Raw genomic sequence first — 22,094 nt, 5'->3', positions numbered from 1 at the left:
GTATCGTGTAGTATCGATATTAGAGTCCCCAAATCGACGAAAAATATCGGGTAAATATCGTCGATTTCATAGACGCGGCTTCCCATGGGGACAACCGCAGTACATTCTACTATCGTCTAGTCGTCTAGTCCCGAAATCGTCGAGATGTCAAACTTCGATACTAGATTGTAAATATCCGATATTTAAAAATTGTGCAAAGTCGCGCCTTCATGGGTGATCGATCTCGTATGCGTACACGGTCCCTCCACAAAATGCCAGTAAGGTGCGGGGATGTGTTTTATCGTTTTTAGAAAGTTTAGCTAGAAGTTTAGAAAGCTAAATTAAAATTGTCTAAATCTAAATCTAAACTCCAGCTAAATTAAAAGTTTAGAACGCCATTTAGACCGGGCTAAATATCATAATTATCAGATATATCACAGGAAAAATGTTTGGACTCCTCAGAGCCGAGCTAAACTCCAGCTAAAGTAGAAAGTTTAGAACGCTCTCTTAGATAGGCTCTATAAGGAGTCCAATTTTTTTCCAGCGATATATCTGATAATTACGATATTTAGCCCGATCTAAATAGTGATCTAAACTTTCTAATTTTGCTGGAGTTTAGGAGTCCAATTTTTTCCAGCGATACATCCGATATTTAATGAAGATAGAAAAATGCATTCCCATTAGTTTGTTCCAAGTCACTGTGGTGAAAATGAGGGTCTTTGATTTATTCCTTCATTTTGACTGACAGGTCACAGTCCCTCTATCCACAGGGACTGTGGACAGGTGTAATAACTTCTTTCCTACAATCTTGGCTCACAGAAACAAAGTCCGTTGATAAAAACAATTAACACGTTTTAATCTGACGATTGTCAAATTATTAGATCACTTGGCACGGCCACACAAATATGCTCGACCACACTAAACCTGGAGCTCCCTGGGATCAAGTTTGTTCTAGTCTGTAAGCGCACAATGGAATGTCATAGCCTTTTGTTTTCCATTGAAATTGCAATCTACTAAGTACCCGGTAGATTTCCTCGCAAAACAATCTGACGCCAACCTCGGAGAAATGCATGAATTCAGTACTTGTTGACGTGAAAAAGCAGTACATCACTGGGTAAACTAACATACTGGGTATTTTTATCTCGGTTCAACAAGTTCTTTGTTTTGTCACAGTCCCTCTATCCACTGTGGTATTGTAGACGCTGCCTGTCACTTCCTTGAACGAACGCCAAAGAGGTGGGAACTGATCAGCAAATATGTCAGCAAGCGTGGTACAGGGGTCAATTCATAGAGAGTTCAAATCAGAAACAAACCAACAACCATCTATTTTTACCGCATAACACATCAACTATCGAGCAGCGTACAAGTTAATTTGGTTGCCCTCCTATATTTTATATAATTTTCTGGGTTCTACAATATGTCGTCTTCGTACTTTATCATTCTCTGAAAAGCACGTTACCAATATATCACATCTAAGAACAAATCGGAACAGAGAATTACCAGTTCTGGGGCTATCTTCAGAAATTGGTCCCATTTTTAAATTTAATTCAAGAATTTTTGTTTGTCCTCCTAGTATTTTATATAATTTTCTTGGTTCTACAATATGTCGTCTTCGAACCCATCGATCTTCAAGTTTGAAACACTCGTTAAATATTTCACATCACAGAACAAGTTGGAAAAGAGAATTAGCGGTGTAATTATTCGGATACATTGCTGAAATTACTTTTTGCTCCTCAGAGTCGATCTAAACTCCAGCTAAATTAGAAAGTTAAGAACGCTATTTAGATTGTGCTAAATATCGTAATCTAGCTGTGTTTTAACGTATTTAGCTTATTTAGCTCCCATTGAAAATACACAGAGTTTAGAACAGGAACACGGAGAGAGACACAATTCCGCTCCTAACCGAGAGAGAGAGAGAGAGAGAGAGAGAGAGAGAGAGAGAGAGAGAGAGAGAGAGAGAGAGAGAGAGAGTAAGGAAGGAGGGGCACTGGGACAGAACCCAGTCGTGGCAATGGGAATAGTGTTTTCAGTATTAAACCACAGACAACGAAAAGACTGTCTGTGATTAAAGAACAAGTCGCTGTTACCCTTTGCCATGGATGTAAAATCCCGATCATGCCCTTTGCTGATATGAAGAATACAACGAATACGTGCATAAATACGCTCAGTGTGTGAAATGATGCCTATGCAGAACCTCAAAATTGATGAAATGTGTAAGAAATAACCCCTTTGCTATCTCCCCTTTGCTGTATGAAAACATACGATTTTACGTGTGGCCTCTACACGAAAGAACCACTATTTTACAACTTTCTTTCCTGTGACAAATAAATATTGCCACAGTAGTAGATGTAAACATGCTTATTTTCATCATCATGAAAGGAACCTGCATTAAACAACGTAACGCAAACAAACAATGAACAAACAAATATCCATAAACCACCAACAGAATACATGTTAGCTATGCTAAACATTATTCTGAAAAACAACACATTCGAATTTAACAACGAATTCTACAAACAGACATGCGGGTGCGCAATGGGTTCCCCGTCGTCACCGAATATTGCTGACATCACATTTCACGAATTAGAACTGAAAATCACACATCAACACACAACAAAAATATCACTATGGTGTAGATTCAGAGACGACATTTTCCTAATCTTCATTGGAACTGAACACGAACTCCACGAAGTCATTACACTAATTAACAAAATGCATCCCACTTTCAAATTTTCATATGAAAGTTCCTCACACGAAATAACATATCTTGACCTAGTCATTTACAAAGGTCAACGATACAACAAGGAAAACATATATACTAGACACTAGAACACACACAAAACCAACAGATACATTCCAGTTCCTACAAAGGAAATCATGTCATCCAAAATCAACCTTCAAGGGCCTAATCAAAGGCGAAACATTAAGGTACATGAGGACATGTAACAATGAAGAAGATTTCAACAACAAAGTCAAAACATTTATGAAAAGCTATCAATGCGAGAATATCCACAACAAGAAATATCAAACATCAATGCGGAAACAGATTACGCTACACGAAGAACACATTTAAATCACAAACAAACGCAAAACAACAACACAAATAAATTGATATTTGCTACCAAATATAGTCCACACATCAAAACAAAAGACATCAAACAAGCACTCCTGAAGAACTGGGAAGAAATAGAAAGAGACCAAACACTAAATAATTTATTCACAATGAAACCGATCATCGCTTACAAAAGAAATCCAAACATTGGCGACACACTCATAAATGCACAAGTACAGTACACAATCTTAGAGAAACGACTGAACAAAATGCGACACAACAAACTGACCCAAACATAAGTATTCTAGCCTCCCTTCTAGACGAACAAAACACTGACAATAATTAAACCACGAATAGTGAAACACAAATCTAAGGAGAGCAACCAAGAAAAGCGACTGAGGAAGAAACCACACACTGGTTTCGAAACGTAGCGTCAAAGGATCACCCTGTCATTCGACAGCAGATTACGGCTACGTCTCGCCATGGCTTATATCTACACCGATAGCCAAACACACAAAATCAAACACAAACGAAAAAATAGTGTAGGCGATGTGTGCAGCCGCTTTCCCTTTATTACATAACAACTTTTCATAGCAAACAAAAGTCATAAAATAATCTCAAAAGAGCGACTTTGTCCCATTAAACAGAGAACCACCGACACCGACACTGAGGTGGGTTTTGGTTTGTAATCACCGAGGGCGGCAGGTACTGACGTGGTTGTTACTGCATAAATACATGTATGTGTCCGCCACCTATAATTTGTAAATTAATTAAAGGTCGTTTGCTGAAAGAAACATCACGGTATCTTAACATTTGCGAAACGAGAATGGTCACCAATAGTCCTCCAAGAAAGTGCTACTTTGCCCTGCCTAATTATTAAAGTGGGGTGAAAGGTACTAACAGGTTCCAAGACACCGTTTTAACCGTTCACGTCATCGATAAAATCGTCGAACACTCCGGTAAGAGTTGTTTGTTAAGTGACCGTGATTAGAGTTGAGGCCAGATGCTGACGTGATGCCATATTATCAGTTAATATCAAATTAAAATGAATATTATCATCTAACTATTAAGTTAGAGTTTAGTAATAGAAAGGGAACATGGGATGTTCAACACTGCATTTTATTGGATAATATAGGAATGAAAGCGATAGTCGATGTTAGCGGCTAATATGGAGTATGGAGACGGGACTTGAGAACCACCAAGCCGTTTTGTTGGCTAAAACTGTATTTAAGTTACAGTGGATTGTCCACTCCTCAATGTCTCATGAAAACAAAGTTATTCATCAATAAAAAAGTTTTAATTTAGAGTAAAATTATCCAATCTGATGCCAGTGTCGCACCTTCATGGTTTTGCATTAAATTTGAAAACTTCTCTTACATCAAACTTTTCAATCGAGCAAAGGAATCGTAGAGTCCAACGTTTTACAAGAGGGGAATGCGTTTGCGGCCACAACTACAAACTTGACTATACAGAAAAGATCCAGAAAAGAAAAAAAGTTCCCGATCCCGATATTGACAAGGACAACACAATTTTAGAACTTGTGTTTTTAATTTCTTGTCGAAGTTTTTGGAGAAAGGGTTGCACTAGTACTAACGTGTACACGCATATCATGTTCATCGACCTACCTATCCACTAATGTACACCAACCTTGTTTCGGAAAAAATAAAGCTACACACTCGTCTTTGTGTGTATTTTTGTTGCGTCCTTTACTGATAAAGGCGTCCAAAATATAAATTGGATATCAATATAACGCAGCTCACTCTCTATACCGTGAGTTCAAGTTTAATTGGTACTGTTTTGGTACGGTATATCAACAGGTACATGAAAAGCATTCATTATGGATTATAGTTCAACATTGGAAAGCAATGGATGCATGTCACTGCACACAGTGAAGCATGAATGAAAGCAATACAATTACAGTTTCCTGTATTATAGTTCTGCTGGCTTTACTTTTCCATTGTAAATGTAAGGGACTGGTCAGTTTCTTGGCCTGGGGGGGCCGGTGGATTCATGGGGGGGGGGTCACCCTGTTTTTGACTTTGGTGATAGGGGGGGTCACCATGTTTTTGAAATGCCCAATAGGGGGGGGGTCAGTGTGTTTTTGAATTTCGACACGGGCTCATCATTGCCTAAAATGCATTGTGTCAGCCACAAATTTCATCCAGTTGCATTTTTCGGCGCGCCCTTCGGGCGCGTAACTTTAATAATCAGACATATTTTTCAGCAAGCCCAACTTTAACATATCAGGCATACATATATCAGAAATATATGTATGTTCAATATTTTTCAGCGTGCTCTTCAAGCGCATTACTTTAATATATCAGACATTTTTCAGCACACCCTTCCTGTGCATTACTTTAATATACAAGACATATATATCAGAGATATCAGGATGTTTCATATTTTTCTCCGCGCCCTTCGGGCGCCATACTTTAATAAATCAGAGATATATGCCAGAGATATCTTGATGTTTGCTAAGTGAAAGTGTACTATTATGAAATCTGCATTTCATATGAAAAGCATGACAAATTCCTGATACTTTTCTGTTCTCTCTATGAGAATTCAGTATGAGAAAGCAACATGCACAAATATCAATGTTACAAGAAAAGGTCATCTCAGACTCTGCACACATTGGCTAAAATGCCTCTCTATTGTTCCTCAGGAGATTTAATTGGATTGCTGGCAAGTCTTAACACCCATCAAAGTTTTTGATTTACTGCTTTTTCCTGTTTGATATTAATGATTGACATCCATTTCTGTACAACAGTTCAGGACATCTGGTTAAGCATAGAAAGTGTGAAATACATTCACAGCTCATTCAAAATGTACTGTATTCAAACTTTAAGATTGACACTTTGAAATTCCTATCTTACAACTGACATGCCAACAATTTCATTAAAACACAGAATGACTTAAAATATAAATGTATGTAAAATATAACATATATATTTACATATATATATATATATATATATATATATATATATATATATATATATATATATATATATATATATATTACAGTATTATATTATTACATATTACAGTTGTCGCGTGCGGGGGGGGGGGTCACCCTGTTTTCAAAATTTGGAATAGGGGGGGTCACCCTGTTTTCAAAATTTGGAATAGGGGGGGTCAGCCACTTTTTGACGTCGGCAAAAAATAATCCACCGCCCCCCCCCCCAGGCCAAAGAAACTGACCAGTCCCTAATTACAATCCTTTCAAATATGTTTAAAATATTAAGTCTTGCCCTGATGGGTTGAAGTTCGTGATTTGAGTTGTGGTTATCTATTTTTAGTTTTCTGCATCGACAGAATACGCTGAAATGTTGAAAATTGAAAACGGCTCCTTATTCACATTTGCTTGAACTTCTTGTTCGCTTTTTCTCAAACTGGGGGCGGGAAGCCAGCTCCTTATTCGTATAGTACTCGAACTCGTAACTAGGAACTGGGAGCAAGTTCCTTACTCGCATTTACTCAAACTGGGAACTTGGAGCTAACTTCACACACTTCCGAAAAGTTCAGATCGATGGCACCCATTATGACCCAGACTTAGAGCGAAATTTCAAATAGTAGAGAGAAATTTTAAAGGGATATACATGTAGTCGTCTACGTACGATGGTCATTGATGAAAAGTTAAAACATGTAGACCTGTCATGATCTACGTCGTATAATTTAAATGTTGCAGCTATGATGATGAGGTGCGTCTAGATTTCTTGCACGAAATACATTGTTTGTAAACAAGAAACTTGCACAGGTTCAGTCCTGGCCACTATTTCCCTTTAAACAGTGGAGATAAATTTCCCACAGAAGAGATTTTAAACAGGAGAGAAAATTTCAAAACAGCGCGGAGAACTTTAAACAGCAGAGAGAAATTTCCAACAGCGCGGACAGCTTCCAACAGCGCGGAGAATTGTGGCTTTCGTCCACGGTACTGAGGATTGGGTGACTGGAACAGGTGCAAATCACCTATACAAAGCCAGACCCCCAATTCCCATTTTTAAACACAGATACACACATGAAGCAATGAGAAGTAAAGTTCCTTGCTCAAGGGCACAACATCAAGGCCATGAACTCACCATCCTCCGATAAGTCAATGGCCATGTCCGGGTCTGGGTACCGAACGCACGATCGATCCTACGATTGTGCACGAGTCCAGCACCTTCCGGCACTGGACCGAGATGCCTCCATATATATTCACGAACGCATTTAATTTTTGTGTGTCACGATACTAGGGTAGTTTTTACAGAGCGTGCTAACCTAAAACATAAAATCACCTCTTTTCATACAACAAAAGGGTAATATCTGACACTTTGGGGATTCTGCATTGACATAATTCTGCACCCTGAGTGACTTTTGTACATGTGATAAAATTGAAAACGTTGTCATGTCTTTTTTGATATTTTATTCTTCTTTGTAATACTATCAAAATGTGTAATAAAATATGGGCTACCATGCTAGTTTCTGAAATCTACGGCCATGAATTTAGGCGATAATGGACAAAAATCACTCAATGACACTCTACATACATAGATCCATCCATCCATCCATCCATCCATCATACATACATCATACATACATACATACATACATACATACATACATACATACATACATACATACATACATACATATATACATACATACATCATCCATCCATCCATCCATCCATCCATCCATCCAAACAGGCAGGCAGACATATGTGTGCTAACAATGCAGAGCTTGTGCTTTTAATAAGCCATATGTTGTTATCTCAATCCTTGGCAATGAATTGGGTTATAAATTCAAACATTTGTATGCAATATTTCATGATGGCAGCGATATTTGCCTAACAGGTCCAAACATTTTTTGTTATGTTTACACTATTTCTGTTGTGTGTGTCATTTGAAAAAATTTTTCTACTCTACAAAGCATGTTACATGTAAAATAACTATTTATTTTGTCAACACAGCACCTATAGGTGTACCGGTAAGATGCATGGTTATTGTCAACATTTGAATTCTAGTCCAGACTAGAAGTCACTGATTGACAATACAATACGCTTTACACATTTATAAGCTGTTGAATCCTTATTATCACATGGAGTGGTATATAAATCTGCAATTGACATACACAACAAAAATAGAAAGCATCAAAACTGGCAGTTGCTGGAGCATTTAAATCTAAATTGTGTGTTCTTTTACCTGTTCAGCACTTATTACCCAGAACTGTCTCACTTTAGCACTCATTACCCACAATCATCTCACTTCAGTTCAGCACTCATGACCCTCAACCATCTCACTGCTTCTTTAGTGTTGAAGCCTTATACAATGTACAACAAATAACTTAAATTTGAATTTAAGTCAATTTTATTACAGTGAAACATTTGACCATGGACATGTCAACTTCTTCAATAAGGTAAAAGTAGAATACATGTTTACCATAAAAACATATAATACATTTTTGAGATGCAGCAAAGGTGCCATTTATATAAATGTAAACATAGTATAAAACAACTTTATGTACAAATATCTTTACAAGGAATAATACTGTTGTAACTCTGTTAAACCCTCTTCTTACACATGTCCATGCACATGTAACATAAATCATGCTTACACTCTACACATACAGTTTCATTGGATATGGAATGACACACATTACTTTTTCTCTATTGATTGTATCATAGCCTGCAATGAATTTACTGTGAATTTTTTGCACTGGTATGAAGGATGCAGGACCACACATTTCATAAGCATCCTTGCACCAAACTTCCACTGGTTCACCATAGTAATTTTTGTTGTGGTGTTGTTGAAACCATCGCACCTTTGCAATTATAAACACTTCTGTTTTACCATCAACAGCTAAATACTGTGAAAAGTAGTACTCAACAATGCCTGGTCTAAGTGGACCTCTGATAAAGTCAATCTTGCCACCCAGTGTACACCACTGTGCTAAAATTAGTGAAGATCTCTTGTAACGGGAGTCTTCAGAACCTAATACATCTTCACACACTTTAACTGCTACAGATTTCTTTATGAATCCACTGATGGTATGCAGGAGAGATTCTCCGAGCAAAACACTGTACATATCTTTTAAGTTTCTGACCCATGATGCTTCTAGAAAGTCCATAGAAATAGGGCCCACCATGTCAAACAAATGCATTGTTTGAAGTACCCTTGAAAGATGGAAGTCAGAATTTCCCAATGACATTCTACTTAGCTGCATTATAGAAAAATCATTACTACATATTTGCAATGACTGAAAACTTAAAGGAAAGTATGCATTGAAATCCTGGTAATCAACTGGTCGAGGCATATTGTTCAATAACTGTTCATTCAGAAATTTCCGCATAATCTGTATCTCAATAGATCTATGATTGGCACAATAATCAGAAAGTATTCCATTGTAACGTTCATATGGAAATGTCCAGAAGGAATACACCGGTCCGTAATCTAAAATACAGTCAACCAGATGGGTGTGGTAGTGCATATTAGGTGTCGTCATTTCTGAGCCATAAATACTCTCAAATTGCCGACAAAACTGTAGTAGGTAAGAGTGGCCTTTTGCAATATTACTAATACTAATCACTGGAGAACAAAGAAGATGGCAAGCCATCACAAACAGACGCCACATCTCCATGTCTTTTCTAGGTAGAATGCCTTTGAGTGAAAACACAGAAAAAAGAGTGATCCAATGCTTCCATTGATCAGCAGTAAACCCACCGAAACTTGTAGCAATCTTTAATGGCATTCTACCCATTTCAGATGGAACCTTGGTAATATCAATTTTTTGTTGAATGGTTTCTAACTGTGCTTTAGAAATTTTTGGTTTGTCTTTGTTAAGCCAAACATTCTTCATGATGTGTTTCCCAGTTCCAAGAAATAAGTTATGAAGGGGGTCAATAACATGAAATCTAACGCAGTCAAAATAAGTCAGTTTCATTAATGATGTGTAACGCACACCATACTCTGACACTAATGAATCTCTCTTTGCTTTGGACATTTGCTCATCAGTCTCCTGTGCTTGTTTACGATGACGTGCATTGTGTCTGCTGTTTACTGGTTCAAACCACCAAAGTTAATTTTGTCACCAAATTTTCCAGTTATAAACTCTTTCTCACACTTAGAACACCCCTTTTTAGCCATATGACCAACAAAACCACACAGTTTTCTCGTAGCTGGTACATCTGAAACAACATTAATCAAGGCTGCTCTAAATTCACAAACTACCTTCTTACCAGATTCTATTATAGAACATGATAGTCCTTCACCCCATAACAACTTCATTTCATCAACAAAGGGTTCAAGAAATGCATTAATATTCAATGCAGGCTCCCTTGGACCTGGTAGTAACCCAACAAGAATGACATTTTCTTTTTTGTATCTCTCCGCACGTGGCAAATTCAGAATGACCAAATACAATGCTCCAACGCTATATGGCAGGTGTTTAAATGGACAAAACCAATCTAAATTCAACTGCATTGCATAGTTTTTAGGAGAGCTTAAGAATGGCCTGCCATTTACAGTTTGGAACTCTCTCCAAATTCTGCCATCATAAATATCGGACAAAACACCAGGAGATGGTGTCCTGTTACGCCAAAGTTCACATTTTTCCACGAAATTCCCTCGTTTGATAAGTTCTGACAAAGACTGTGTGACTGATTTGTAGCAATACACTTTAAAAGGGTACAACCGTTTTTTGTTTCCTTTTAGTTCTACTTCTTTAAGTAGAGGTGCCCCACAAGGTTGTCTGTGCTTTTTCTGTTTATGTGCTGGAAACTCTGTAAATTTGCATTTTACTGGTACATTTTGACTTCCTACACGTTTGTGACAATCCTCAAACTTGTAAATTGAACTGCACTTTGGGCAAACAACATATTTGATAAATCTGTCTTCATTGAGCCCTAATACTTTTTTGAGTTTGTATAAACTTGCAGGTAAAAGAACAGAAAAGCAATGAGGCATGGGAATATTTGCCCTAAAATAAGGAACAGTGTCCTGAAAATTCCAGTATTAATAGCATACATGTATCTGTTAAATTATGGAAATACCATAGGTAAGACAAAAACAAACAAAACCAATTTAATAGTGTCAACAACCTTGGGTCAGTTGACTCATCTGCAGACACTGAAACAAAGAGATTGGATGAGTTTGATTTTTCATTAAAATCCTCATTAAGTTCCTTTTCATTTACATTGTCCCAGATCTCAAAATTACACTGATCACTCCGGAAACAGCTCTCTTCTTCTGTATAAGGTTCATAAAAGTACTCTCTGTCTTCTTCTTCTAAAGTGTCTATGAAATTGTCAATGTTCTCTTGAGGTGTTTGTCCTCCAGCATTATCACCAGTAGTTGATTCATGCAAATCAAAAAAGCTGTTCAGGTCACCCTCATCGCAAGTGTTGTCGTATAAAACATCACTGATAGTCTGCAAGTCATCAGTTTCTGATTCAAAGTCATCCACTTTGGTCCAACTGTTGGAACGTTCATTGTAGTATTGTCTGCGATGCCGCTTGTAGACTTTGGTTACCAGTTCTTCATCACAGTGAGGACAATATTTTCGTTTTGTATCCATTTGATCACTAGTTAATAAAAACAATAAGACAGAAGATTACACACTAATACAAAGTAACACGCAAATGTGTGTGAAAACAATTCTGCTGGCATTATTGGTACAATCGATGTAGCTGTACCTTTGTGGAATTTTTAGCATATGCATTTTTAGAACTGTTCCTGAAAACATACAGAAAAAATCACAGAGTTTGACTTGTAAGGAATTACATTACCCCTATAAAGTTTTGTTTAGTTTGAATCCATTTTTCACTGATAATATCAACTATTACACATATACAAACTACACAACAAAAAAAATTTACACCTGTGACGGGCCCTGCATTGGCCCTGACACTACCCTCTGGTACAGGTCTGCATCAGCAAAGATTTCCCATTGCTGTGACAGGGGCTGATGTACATGTACAGGTCTGTGGCAAATGCTGTGAGGACATGGCTGTGTGCACAGTGCTGTGTGCACAGTGTTGTGACAGGGTCTGAAATTTTTGCCTGTCCCAGCACATGTATACACAGGACTGTATACAGTGCTGTGAACACAGACCTGTAACAGGTCCTGAATTTTTTCAGTGTTCACACAATAATGCTTGTATTCACTTCTATTTTCAAAATTGACCCATTTTACTAAACATGTACAACCCTGAAATCTTGCAATTTTAGGACCCTGTATCAGGCCCTGTAAATTCAACACTGGCACACCACTGTTTATACACTAATGTTTCAGCCCTGTGATCACAGCACTGGATACAGTCAGAAATTACACAAATGAAATTCAGGCCTGCACATGCAGCCCTGAAATCTGACCAATTTTACAGGCCCCGTAAAAGAGGTTTTTTTTCTCAGGACCTGTTACAGGTACTAATCAGCCCCTGTTACAAGCATATTCTGAAATCTGCCTGTAGTTTTCTAGCTGTATATATTTATAAACAAGACACTCAGAATTCTACGATTCAGTGTGTGTGTGTGTGTGTGTGTGTGTGTGTGTGGTGGGGGGGGGGGGCAAAAATGGTTGACTACAACAAGAGAGAAAATATCGAAAACTTGATGTAATTTGGCTTTTGACCACTTTTTGACAAGCAATCTATGAATTCAGATATGAGTGTCTGACTTAAGCAGCCATTCTTTGACCGAGCAACAATATCTCGTACCAAAGAACTCTTAAATCTGTTTTACTACAGGCTCTCTATCACACAGTCTTTTTTTTATCCTTGTGTACAGCTTCTAACAAAATGTCAAGAATAAAAATCATTGGCCAAAAAATCCTGGCACAGTCATACAATAGCCAATGCATGCTTTTATGGATCAATGTACATGTACCAGTATTTGTATGTATCACAGTAAATGAATTTTCTTGTGTATATTTTGTTCTTTGTTATCATCTGTTGTTATGTCTCCTGTTGCACTGTCAAAATAAAAAAAGGTGTGTTTCCTGTAACAGGGGCTTCAGAGCTTTTTCATTTTGCGACTCGGCTGAACGAAAGTGCGACACATTATTGATATTGAGAGGATGTTTACAATGATAAAGATGCAGTTATCATGTTGGACTGTGTTATATTACTGAAATAATGCTTGATTTCACTTTGTTCCCATGTCATGTAATCTCGCCCGACTTCCTTTCAATGTGATTGCTATACTGTCATGGTGAAGCCTTCAATATTGATTGGGGAAGCACTGTAAAATCAAAATGCTAAAAAGAGTTTAGGGTTGAGGCGAGGGGGGCTTGTTGAACTTGGGTAGGTCAGGTTACTGAAACACAATTTTTTTCTTGGTCTAAAAACACACTTTTTTAAAGCTTTGTCAACAAATTTATATACAACAGATTGCAGTTTGAATGGAGTGCAAAAACCAGCAACACCTTTATAATCCTCCTATCTCATTAAACAAACCTAATCCCAGGGATTCAGGAAACAGGTCAACGTACTATTAAGTAACATCTTTTGTGTCAAGGATCACCAGAATCCATCCTTGTCAAACTATTTGTTCCTTATTTGTTTATTTCTAAAAGGTGTCTGGCCAGCTGTATGGCTGTTTTTTTCGGCATGACATGTTGTATTCCTCCCCCCCGTTGTGAACCACTGGGGTCACAATGTCTGAGCACTTTACACTATCCATGACTATTGTCTCACAGCTTGCTGTGACTGCTTACAGGTGACATTTAGAATTCAACCCAAATTCCTAGTATCATGTTTAGGCAATTTGACCTTTTCAGATTTCAGAAAGGTTTGGATGTTGCAATGTACGTTACTATTTACAAGTCAGAAACTGAAAATTTTGTGGATTTAAAAGAAAAAGATAAAACTGCATACAAAAAATGATGTCTGGTCAAATAACCCTTATTTGCCTTAATTCTCTAGCAGACTGAGAAAAACAAAAATACCAAAGTAAAAAACTATTCTACTATAATAGTATGGCTAATTTTGTCATAACCTGAACAAATTAGAATAACAACCCTGTATACCATATAGTTAAAATTTCAATGCAATCAGGAAAGTAACTTTGAAAGTGTACAATAACACTTGTTAAAATGGAAGCTGGAATCAAGGCATTTGAGTGGGACAAGGCTTCCTTATGTTCCCCCATTGTAGTTGCGTACAGCTGGCATGCATTTAATTTTTAAAATCAATTTTTAAGTAAAATATTGCAGTACCCCTCACAAACTACACAACACTATACAACACCATCCCTACAAACCATTTTTCTTTTAGCAATCTGACCAAAAGATTCTTGAAATTTTAACTGTTGACCATTTTACATTTTCAGCCAATTTGCATGTTTGAACAAAACCCATTTACAAGTCCAGTATTAATCTACCCACCAAATGCCATGTTTTTGGAGAAGAAAGATACATTATACATTTAGAAACATACATATACTGTTAGATAATACAAGAACTATTTCTGGTCATGTCTTTGTTTCAAAAGTTTGACAGGTCTGGTTTCAAATCACCAGGTAGATGAGGAGGCTTTTATGTGATGTACACACTTGCCATTTCTACATTGAGTTGACACTGAAGTAACTAAAAGTATCAAGTCTAAATCAAACTACCAACACTCTGTCAGCAACACAATCTAACGCTTATGTGTAGTGACTAATCAAAGTTTTCAACGTTTTGCTTAAAGGCCCATGTGCTGCAACTATTGATATCATTTTCATGATTTTATATTTTGATTAAATTATTCACAGAAATGTTCCAACTCAAAGATGTTCACTCAAGTACAATTATCCACCAATTTGGACTGCATGCGGAGGTCTTAGCATGCCAAATAATAAACGGGTCCCACACCCAAATACGGACACCTCCATGCTACTATATCCAAAACAGCAAATTGTTACACATTTAAATTTTACAAATACAACACAGTGTAACCAAATGAAAGGATGGGAAAGGGATTCAATCCACATTGACAAAAAATGCTCCATTCTATACATTACATGACAAGATTTTGAAAATAGTGGGAATATGAAATGAACAAAAATCTATTCAATTTCTTGCCTACTTTGCCAGAAGAAAGTTGATGAGGCAAAGTTAATGATTATATCTGTCAGTTATAGGTAGCAATGAATATCTGAGAAAATTGGAAGGTATCTGAGGTTGCAGCTCATGGCTCTTTAAGGGAATGGGTCAGGGCACTGCAACTGTGCATTATAATGTGTTATGTTGATTAGCATCAGAAATCACGATAAAACCTAACAGCATCTTGCCCACAGTGGTCATTTGTATCAAAAAGATTAAAAGTTTGGTAGACTTCCTGTCATCTCCTTGAAAGACAATGAATCTTGTCATGGTGACAAGCCAAGAAAAGTGCGAATTGCAAACTGGGAATCATAGATTGACCAAATTTGCATAATAAAAGTCACAGATAAGCATTTATTTGCTAAAACTGTGTGCACAAAAATTGGTATGACTGAGGCATGTTTGGAAAATACACCAAATGAATAAAGAAATATACATTTCATAGTCATGAGATATAGATCTCTTAGATCGAGAAAGCATTACTGAAAATTCATCGCAGATCTGTGTCTGCCGACTTCACTGTGAACTTTTAACAATCAGCAACAACAGCAGACACCCAGGTAAAAAGTTAATAAAACAGGTTTTTTACATTGTACTTACCTATTGATTAATTACACAATCTGTTGAAACAGCAAATTACCGGAATGGTGCTGCAGGGAAAAAATTGGGAAAAAAATTGTTATAATATTTATGTGCAGAAGTCAGAGGAACCGAAATACAGTACATTTAACTTTGGGACCAACCTGTTGCGGTTCCGTACACCACAATTTCATCAATTATGTGTGGAAAGTTGTGCACTACGAACTGCAGCAACTTACCAGTACTTCGATAGGGGAAAAAGTGAGACCGGGTTATCTAGAAACCCTGCACTCCGCCCGATCCCGCAGCAAGAGCACACGCTTAATTTAAACAGAACTTATAAGATTTCGCTACGGCGAGTTTGAAGCAAATGATATACGTAGATATATGGACCCTCAGCACACGCAAACACCGCTGAGCTATTCGACGTGTGTTCCCGCTAAAGTTTTCACCTCCATGATTAGCCGTTCGAAGCGAGGCGGCTGCGAGTCGCCGTTGGCGAAGTAAAGGACATGCAATATCTCATAACGTTGGTTAGATAGCCGTTCGAGGCGAGCTAGCCGGGGGCTGCCGTTGGCGTAGCTACCTCAACGGCGGCCCACGGCCAGCTCGCCCCGAACGGCTATCCAGGCAACGCGCAGCGTTACGATAATCTGCGGGATAAGGTAAGCCAGCAGGTGACCTGGCTGTCTCGCCTCGGACGGCCTGCAGAGCAACACTACGAGAACCTGTATGAGCCCCGCGTGGTTTAGGGAGAGTAAAATTGAGTGATCAAAAACACAATCCAAGTTTGGGTGATCACGTTTTCAAACTCGGCCTATTCGAAGCACTTTCAAACACCGGCAACGGAGGCAACATGTAGCACAAGTAAAGAAATGATGAAAGAAAACTTCGTGCATGCCATCATTCATAACGCCGGTACCGGACAAGCAACAACCGATCCAGATTACTTGCAAATATTAATTATTTTTGCAGTAATGTTCTATAACTTACCTAAAATATCAGGAACTGCTGATTCAGCGTGAAGCTAGTTTACAGATAAATACAATCACTAATGTTACTTAGACGATAACGGTTATGTTAGAGAAGAACATAAACAACTGCACTACCGGAAGTCATCACATTCGTTTTCTAAACATCCCGGATCATACAGAGTAAAACATGGATTTGATTTGATGGTAATACTGTGTTCTGTTTTTGTATATAACCAGCGGTTTTCTTCTGTAAAAGTTAAAATATCATTCCCTTTTTTGAGCACAAAAAGGCAATATAAATCGCGTATTACATACTATAGAAATATTAGGATAATTTTCTTATATACGAGGATGTACCAACAGTTCAACGCTCAAGGTAGCTGTAAATATGGCTGATAGGCCGCGGGAGATTCATACTGCGAGAGTATCATCAGAAAGTCATCCATGATAGAAGATCAGCTCAGCACCATGGCAACGCCGAAAGTTTCAGTGCCGCTGGCCAGCTCCGAGTCAACATCATCAATGCCAGGTACACGTCGAGCGCTCCTGCAGGAAGACGACCCTGTCACCATCAGCAGGATCGAACTGCAGCACCTTATATAGAATCAAGAAGAAATGTTAAAAAAACGACAATTCCTAGAAGAGCGACTGGCGTTTGAATCTCGAGGAAGAAAAAAGCTACGACCAACATTGAAATTGAAGGTAAGGTGTTTTAAAATCTGGTGCGCTCGGCCAGGCTGTCTGATTGTTGTAAAGGTAGAGTGCACTCATGCCTTGGCCAGGCACTGGAGACGAGGGACGTGTTTTATACGTTTGACCACTCAGAGTCAGATCGGGAGTCAGATACACACACAGCACCTTTATTGTCAGCTCTGAATGTCAGGGCTGTGTGTTACCGGCGTTATACGGCCTCGGCCGTATAACGCCGGTTACACAGCCCTGCCATGCAGAGCTACATTTTTTGTGTGTTTCATTTGACGATAGCTAAAAGACACACCCCCTGAATTACCACGTTTCCCATTTTCTGACTAATTATTGGTATGTGTTCTTCAGGAAATACAACAATAGGCGAATAGGCGCCTTTCTCAATTCCTGGTTCTCGCATTAGCGAATGTGTCAACAGCCCATTAACAGTTTGTCATTCTTTTGTTTTCCATTGAATATTTTATCAAGGAAATAATGTAAATATTAGATAAATCTGATAATTGAGTGGGGCTTTTTAAACACCATTAACACCTTTCTTGATACTCCAGACTATTGTCCTGGTTGTATTATGCAAATTTGACTTTTAAGTTAAAAGTTCAAGTTGAGAATTTTCTGTACAATCAGCTTTTTGTACAATATATTTCTGTCTCACAGAAGTCGTGCAAACAAAGAGTAGAACATCAGCGTGAAAATTAGTAGATTTTCGGACTCTGGTGTTGCACTTGCACATGCAAGCTGCTGCTCCAAGTGGACCTTTCCTGTAAATATCTGGCAAAATCTGGCACAGAAACTGCAGTTATGATTATTCAGCTAACTCAATTAAGACATTTAGCTTACTCTCAAGACAATAACTACCTGGTTTTTGTGAAGTTTAACGTGATGGTTTTCTTCTGAATTAACTGATGTATGTCTCGCTTTCAAAATCAGTGATTTGATTGCAAGTGATGATGTTGTATACATCTTCAGACTTAATTCAAAATTAGGCCTTAAATTATTGTGTATTTCCAGATATGCCATTTTCAAAAGCATAGTTTGTTTTTCAACTTTTTGTCTCTGTCAAAGTAAAACAACTATATTTGACATGATGTACAGGATAGTGTCTGGCAACAGCAAACATGTTGTTTTGGTCAAACTGATAAAAATCCTGGTTACAGTACTCATGTATTTGAAAACTCCTTTTAAACATTTATGAACATGAGGTGTAACATTTCTGTTTTGCAGAATACAGTTCACACAATCTACAATGGACTTGTTGAGAATGGCCAGACATGGGATACAAGTAAACCGTAAGTATTACATTTGTAGCAAACCTATTTCCAACTCTTTTTACATAATTATTGGAGGCCATTTGCACTTAACCCCTAGGAATAATTTATTTTGCTTTCAAGAAGTGTCTGTACATTGTAAGTGTGATGCAACTAGTGCTGACTGATAGGTTCCCTTCAGAAATGCTCAATACTAAAGAAAAACTCTGTGTGCTGTTTTATATGATATCTAAATTTACAATAATCTCTGATCATAAAATAAAAATAAAATATTTCAGTGTACAGTTTTCAACACTTAACTTAAATCACATGCTTCTTCTAGCTTTGGTCATGCAATCACGTCGAAATAAATGATGAGATAAAGAAGGCATTGAATAACCAAGTGAGTGCAGATGAAGCAGTTATCCAAGGTGAGTCGTGTTGGTGCATGTGTATTTTCTTCTTTAATACCTAGTATTAGTCCAGTAAAACTGAAGATTGAGTACACTTCTGGAAATTGATTATTCTCTCAGTTTTGGTCATTTTAGTTTCAGTTGCCTGATATCCTATTAGTTGTAAGGAAGGGATACAGTTCTACCAAAATGTTCATGCTCTTTTAAGCTGGTAACAACAGCATTGATTCTGCAACACACACCTTGAAAAAAAGGTTTTGGTGATTTCACTAATTAGAAAATGTGGTTTTTCCACTTGTTTGATGAAATGTCAAAGCAAGTGAATTGTGTCCTTTGAGAGCCCAAGGTAAGCTGGTAAATTTTGAATTGCTGACAGAAAATACATCTTACACATGAAAAGGATGTGTTCACTGTGTAAGTATTGGGCTTGCCAACAGAAATACTGAGTAAAAGAAGGTCTAGGTACTGTACAGAATAAGATTAACTGGTTTGATGAAATCTTACGTTTATTTTATTTTGACAGTTGCCATGAAAACGTACTTTTTGACAAAAAGAAAAGAAAAGAAACGCTTGGCAAGTGGGAAGATGGATGCATTTCGTAAGAAGCAAGCCAGACGACAAAGAAAGCAGCAGGTAATGTATTAAGTAATGTTGTTTTGCCATTGGTTTTGGTTTATTTTGAAATAGTATTGATCTTGTTCAGTTCACTGAAATTGCTCATTCTCTGACGCAGACGAACTCCACCCGATACACTCAGATGATGCAAGATTGACTTCTATCATATGAAGATTGACTTCTATCATATGAAGTTTCCAAACTTTTAGTATGGAAAATAATTGGTTAACTTTAAAGCTTATTTATGTGAGAGTTTAGCCCTTTTCCTGCGCAGACAGTAATAACTGCATCATTTCCCCATTAGCCAAGTCAGTAAAAAGCGGTATTGAGCCAAAACATAACGTATTTTCACCCACTTGGCTTGGTATGTTAGAGCATCTTTTGTCCCAAAAAAATCAACTTTACAGTATTATGTTTTCAACAGCCTTCAAATGTACGGTATTATGTTAAAATACATCATGTGGAATACGTTGTGTTTTCATTAATTTTAACCATCTTGACCTGGTGGTGAAATATGGACTTGGCAGGAAAAGGGTTAGTACTGTTTTGTGTTTTAAATTGAATTGTTTTATTCTTGCTACAGACTGTATGGCCATGTAGAGGTCATAGGAGTGTAGATTACATGGTGTTAATAAATGTCTAGTAAACTTCCCTTCATTGTAAACAGGCAGACAAAAATGTTAGTATAGTTGTAAATGTTGCCTCAAACTCTACCTCTGTCATGAAACAGTAATTAATGTTAGCTAAAAATGTATGACTTGTTGTATTTAGGTGTTGATGCAAGAAGTAATAGCAACATTCATTCAGAGAGAATAATGTGATTGTTTATTGTCGCGATAAGGAAATAGAGTACCATGGCTGGTTTGCAGTCGATTTTTCTCTTACTATAGTTTTTTTTTCCCCCCAGAAATTGTTGAGGCGCAAGGAAGCCATGGAAAAGTCATCATCGATAGGGCAAACTGAAAGAAGTCTTATGAAGATGGTCATGACATCTTCATATATTTCAAGTGAGGACACTGATTCTTGCGTATCTATGGAGGAGTCATCGGATGATGATTTGTGCATCAGCGATAGAAGGAAGTCAAAACCTTTAAGGCGGCGGCCTCTGATTTGGCGCTCAAAAAGAGTTAATGACATTTTTGATTTATTAGATAGGAGACAAGAAAAGAAATTAAAAAAATGGGAGGAGGTTTTATACACAAACGAAGTGAAGGAGCACCATCACAACGCACTGCCCCTGAAGGTGCGCCATCTTGGGCAATCATTAATGAAACATAAATTTGATAATTAATTTAATTAACTTATTCTTATTGGTATTTTGAAATGAAAAGCAATTTTTCTATTTACAGTGGATTTGTATTTCTTAAATCAATTTTTGGGTCTCTTTTCGACTTTTTGTATAAATGATTTGTCAATTTTAATACTTCTTTGCTGCGATTTCTGTATGTTTGGATTGGTTATTGTGAAGGTCTGTTATGAAAGTTGTATGTATGCCCCTCGCAAGAATTTGTACTCGCAGCCTTACTTGTGGAGAGGTGACACAAGAGGTCACATTTTGCCATCATTTGTCAATGTCACATTTTGACCATTGTGGTAGCCCTTTTGCCCACCTTTGCCACCCCTGGCATTTTTTGGTGAAATTCCTGTATTTGTTTAGAGGTGACAAATAACAACTTTTGACATCATTTGTCAATGTCATATTATGACCATTGTAGTAGCCCTTTGCCCACCTTTGCCACCCCTGGCATTTTTTGGTGAAATTCCTGTATTTGTTGAGAGGTGACAAATCACAACCTTTGACGTCATTTGTCAAGGTCACATTATGACCATTGTAGTAGCCCTTTTGCCAACCTTTGCCACCCCTGGCATTTTTTGGTGAAATTCCTGGATTTGTTGAGAGGTGACAAATCACAACTTTTGACATCATTTGTCAAGGTCACATTTTGACCATTGTAGTAGCCCTTTTGCCCACCTTTGCCACCCCTGGCATTTTTTGGTGAAATTCCTGTATTTGTTTAGAGGTGACAAATCACAACCTTTGACATCATTTGTCAAGGTCACATTTTGACTGTTGTAGCAGCCCTATTGCCAACCTTTGCCGCCCCTGGCATTTTTTGGTGAAATTCCTGTATTTGTTGAGAGGTGACAAATCACAACCTTTGACATCATTTGTCAAGGTCACATTTTGACTGTTGTAGTAGCGCTTTTGCCAACCTTTGCCGCCCCTGGCATTTTTTGGTGAAATTCCTTGATTTGTGGAGAGGTGACAAATAACAACCTTTGACATCATTTGTCAAGGTCACATTTTGACTGTTGTAGCAGCCCTATTGCCAACCTTTGCCGCCCCTGGCATTTTTTGGTGAAATTCCTGTATTTGTTGAGAGGTGACAAATCACAACCTTTGACATCATTTGTCAAGGTCACATTTTGACTGTTGTAGTAGCCCTTTTGCCAACCTTTGCCGCCCCTGGCA

General features: G+C 37.7%; 2 long non-coding RNA genes across 2 annotated transcripts; one reads left to right on the top strand and one right to left on the bottom strand.

Moving 5' to 3' along the window:
* Window positions 1-11,016: 11,016 nt before the first annotated feature.
* Window positions 11,017-16,715, bottom strand: LOC139128831 (uncharacterized). Its single transcript, XR_011551423.1, has 3 exons — window positions 16,664-16,715; window positions 15,692-15,741; window positions 11,017-11,591 (listed from the first exon to the last, which is right to left on the bottom strand). It is a non-coding gene; the product is annotated as an uncharacterized lncRNA (long non-coding RNA).
* A 527-nt stretch (window positions 16,716-17,242) lies between these two features.
* LOC139128821 (uncharacterized) lies at window positions 17,243-21,044 on the top strand. The gene is made up of 5 exons (XR_011551420.1): window positions 17,243-17,346; window positions 18,571-18,635; window positions 18,937-19,024; window positions 19,530-19,639; window positions 20,529-21,044. It is a non-coding gene; the product is annotated as an uncharacterized lncRNA (long non-coding RNA).
* The last annotated feature ends 1,050 nt before the right edge of the window (window positions 21,045-22,094 follow it).

Source organism: Ptychodera flava, unplaced genomic scaffold (genome assembly GCF_041260155.1).
Source record: "Ptychodera flava strain L36383 unplaced genomic scaffold, AS_Pfla_20210202 Scaffold_72__1_contigs__length_606033_pilon, whole genome shotgun sequence".
NCBI classification, from domain to species: Eukaryota; Metazoa; Hemichordata; class Enteropneusta; family Ptychoderidae; genus Ptychodera; species Ptychodera flava.
Note: the sequence above shows the minus strand (reverse complement) of the source record. Positions and strands in the feature narration are given on the sequence as shown.